General features: G+C 46.0%; 1 pseudogene; it reads left to right on the forward strand.

Moving 5' to 3' along the window:
• Positions 1 to 79: 79 nt before the first annotated feature.
• LOC119350915 lies at positions 80 to 2,086 on the forward strand (annotated as a pseudogene).
• Positions 2,087 to 4,145: the final 2,059 nt, after the last annotated feature.

A 4,145-nucleotide genomic window follows, 5' to 3' on the forward strand; every position in this document is an offset into this window, starting at 1 on the left:
GCCACCAGGGCGCGGCCGGGCAAAGCCCGACCGGCGCTAGCAGCGGGGGAAGCGTCCTCTTCCTCCTCCGTCGCGCGAGATGGGGTGGTGCGGGCTCCTCCTTCCGTGCGGTCGCAGGGCACCGCGGCGTGGTGGCGCGCGGCCCCCTGGTGGCGTGTGGCGTTGCGTGGCTGGCTACGCGGTGGTGCGCGCCTCGCCGCGGTGGCTGGATTCGCCTGACAGGCGGCGCGGGCTGCGGGCGGCATGGGCGATGGCTGGGGTCCGGCTTCGGGCTGCTGGCGGCTGCGCTGGTTCCTCTCCGTCGCAGGCGTGCGGCGGTGGTGCGATTTGGCCGATGGCGGTCCGGTGGCCTGGTGGTGGTTGCCGGCGGTGCGCATGGTGTTGGTGCTTCCATTTGGCGACTCTCTGTGCGGGGAGGCAGAGGAACGGCTTGGTCAGGGCCGGTGGCGTCGACGGCGTGCCGGCTGCAACGCGAAGACGGGAACTTTATGGGCCTCGGAGATCCCGTCCGGGCCTATGCGGCCACGGGCCTGGTATGTTCCTGCGATTGCATCCAGTCAGCTACCGTCTTCGACGGTGGAGGTGGGGCCCTCCCGCATGACGACAGTGCTGCTGCCCTAGTCCCGGCTCCTCTTCTTCTTTGTGCGGACAATGCTTCACGGTACCGTGGTAAGGCGGCGTGGGAAGCTTCGTGTCCGGGTTGGCGCAGGGTGAGGGTCTGTTTGGTGGCGAGCTCTAGAGTGCCTGAGGTTGAGGTTGGGATCGGGAGAAATCCCTGTTTCTTGGCCGACACCGACGCAGTGGCGCTTCTGGGTACCGCCGGACCTTCCTGGAGGACGTCGGGGCTACCCTTTCTCTCTCCTCACAGCGTACCGGGGGAAACCCTTGGCAGCAATGTCGTCATCGTCGCGTCCCTTCTTGGAGGTGCTGATTGGTACCGGTGCTTCGGTGGCTCGGAGCTTGGTGGGCGATCTCCGGTGGGTGCAGCGGCCACAAGGCTTCTTCTTCGTTTTTGGTCGATCCGCCGTTGTTGGCATCTGTTTCTCTTGTATTTTCTCTTTCTTTTCTTTTGGGCGTGACTGTGCTGCTTTCGCCCCAGCACCTATCATTCGTTGTATCGGTTGGTTGCTTTGTATACAAAGCGGGGGGGAAACCCTTTTTCGGCAAAGGTGTTGTCGCCTTCGAGGAGCTGGTCATTGACGACGCCGCTTGCCTTGAGAAATTGCTACCGGTTTATCCAGACTCTAGTCCAGCGACCATACGAGTGATCCGGGCTCCTAGACTGGAGATACTTGGTTTATTGTCTGAATGCATATCCACGCTCATCCTTGGAACCACAGTCTTTCAGGTAGCAGCAAGGACAATCGTCCATTCACCATTCCTGTAGGCATGCTATTATTCTTACATCGCACTTTTTTGTTTTTCTTCAGAAGATGATTGCTGTCAGCTTGACAACCAAAATGCGCTCAATGAAGATTGTGGTTCTGGACTCTATTGGCCCTAATCTGGGTGTGGTTATTGACTTCTTGAAGTGCTTCCCCTGCTCAGAGAAACTCTATGTCATTGTGAGTACTCATATTTATTTCTAGAAATGTCAAAACAACATTGGTTCAAAATTATGATCTAGTGAGTAGTATTTAGCTGCCAATTTGTTAACAACAATCTTTATATCATATATTTTTTCTATCCCCGGTTAAATCGGCACAAGGATGTAAATCATGTGTGGAAGCATGGCCCATTGGATCCAGTTGGATACCTTGAGCTCCATCTAAAAAAAGTGATGTTGAAGAATTAAAATGGTGATAGGAGGGCATTTACTAACCTTGCTAAGTTCTTTATTTTGAATGCGAAAGTGTTGAAAGAAATGGAAATCGGATTCTTTCACATTGGCAATGACGAATGGGTGCGTTGTCAACATAGGCAGCTACAAGTTGAGAACAGAGCTTCTCAAGACGCTCGAATTGAACTAAAAGATGACATGGACCTGAAATGCACTGACCATGTGCATACCCATAATTTGTCAATTGCTGATCCCTTTGACAGATCCTTGTGTGGATGCTCCATGTGTGTTAGGGAGCCCTTCTGAAGATTGTGTCACCCTCTGTCCAAAGCCAAAAGAACGCAGCCGCACTTGCTTGTCTGTCTGTTGCCGCACCCTTATGACGCTCTGTAGAATGGTCTACTCACTTCAGGAATGGTATGATTTGTACCGACTCTGGAGCAACCCAGGATTGAGGACTTGGTGCCTGAGCCAAGGATTAAAATTGATTTTGCAAATGTACAAGACCCTTGAATATTACTAGTTTTGTGTGTGTTATGCTTAGCTCATACTTGTTGTTTCTATTCTGCTCAAAGTCGTATTGTAAGCTTAGACCATGTGTAGGCTACAAGCCTACAACTAATATATTTGTGTCTCTACCTCTTGCTTTGATGAAATAACATAGCCTTGTATTTCTTTGTTTTAAAGAGTGAAGTGTAAAGTCTATTTCCTGGCATGCACTTCATTACAACTTTCTTATCAGGTCATTGAGACCACCTGTAGACCAATCCCCAAACTTGTCTGCTAGTTTAGTCAAGAATGTATGGTTGGTTCACAGAATTCATTTCTTTCACATATTTTACATTTGATACCTTGCGTTTATAACATTTTCTATTCTCATAAAAGAAAACCATGTAAAATTTACATTATATTTTCCTGTGTTAAATTTAAGGTGGATTTAAAAGGTATACTCTGTATTTTTATGGTTTCATGACCTCATTCTGTCACAAATTGCTATATTTACATGGCCTGAATCGATACCATGGAGCAATTGTTAATTGTGTTTAGACGATTGATCCCGCTGGGTTTTTTTCATCCCCATCCATTTATTTGTTGACATAGCACATAAAGATTGCCTGGTGGGGTTCGCACTCATCCAGGGGATGATTCTGGCTATGGATTATCAAAAGATGAAAGTTATGCAGAAAGCAGCTTATCAAGTGATGAAGTAGTAAATTTATTTTGTCTTGCTTTCATGTGGTTGTAGTACATTACTTGGCTTCTTCAGGAAAGAGATGCTTCTCCTTTCTTTTTTTCCCGTTCTCTGTTTACACGTACCAAAATGGGAGACTTTCAGAGACTTTTTCTTATTGAAGACATTCAGTTTTTGCTGACCCCTCTTTTTTTACCAATAGGGTGTTAAATCATTGAAAGGAGATTTTCTCAAAATTTTGGAAGGAGTCGGATATCTTAACTGGGGTTTATCATTTGATTCATTTTTTCATTCAAAAAAATAAATCTTGCAGTGCATCTGGATGTGTTTGTTTTTCATCATCACTCATTGTATTTATTTACTTTCTTGGTTCAGTCTGCTCTTGTTGTTTTCTATCCTTGAACATTCATATGGTGGCATGGCACATAAAGATTGCACACATGTTTCTTGGTTCTGGTTAGACAACTCCATGGGTAAAGAGTTTAAGGAAGTTTTATATGCAGGAGTACTGTTCCAGGATTCCGCGAGAAAATATGAAAGCAATCTATCTTGAGGAAATGGCAGGGCAATCTCAACTGAGAATCTTTCTACCTTATAAATAGGTTCATTCCCGTGTGCTGATTTCTGTAAGCCTGTCTATCTGAATCTCTGAAATTTCCGCAAGTATTTGGTGAATATTTCTAGGAATTACAGGAAGCAGTCTAGCTCTAGTCAAGCTCTAGCACTCTGGTGAAATGTGTGCAGTACATATGGCATTAAAATACATGGGAGGCCATGCCCAATCTTTTTAACAAATATGATGATGTGATGAAGTTTGTGTGTGTTTTTTGAATTAAAATTTGTTCTGTGGATGTGATACCACAACAGGTTTGCTTCTCATCTGGTCATGTAACCATGAAAAATATATCACGTTTTTGTTGCTTTGGTGATGTAAATAATTTTGGTCACATATTGCACCCCGGGGAAAACCATCTTTTGACGTCTCAATATAACACTGTTAGCAGAAAAAATTGATGGCAGTGTCAATGAAGACATGCAGTTTAGACTTGGTGTCAAATAGGGATGAAATTTTTCAGGGGCAAATAGGGAAACACATTTTTATCTAGGGTCAAATAGGATCTCTCTCTCTCTATCTATCTCTCTCTCTCTCTCCCTCCGGTGAAATAAAGATCT

The sequence above is a fragment of the Triticum dicoccoides genome, chromosome 1B (assembly GCF_002162155.2).
Source record: "Triticum dicoccoides isolate Atlit2015 ecotype Zavitan chromosome 1B, WEW_v2.0, whole genome shotgun sequence".
NCBI classification, from domain to species: Eukaryota; Viridiplantae; Streptophyta; class Magnoliopsida; order Poales; family Poaceae; genus Triticum; species Triticum dicoccoides.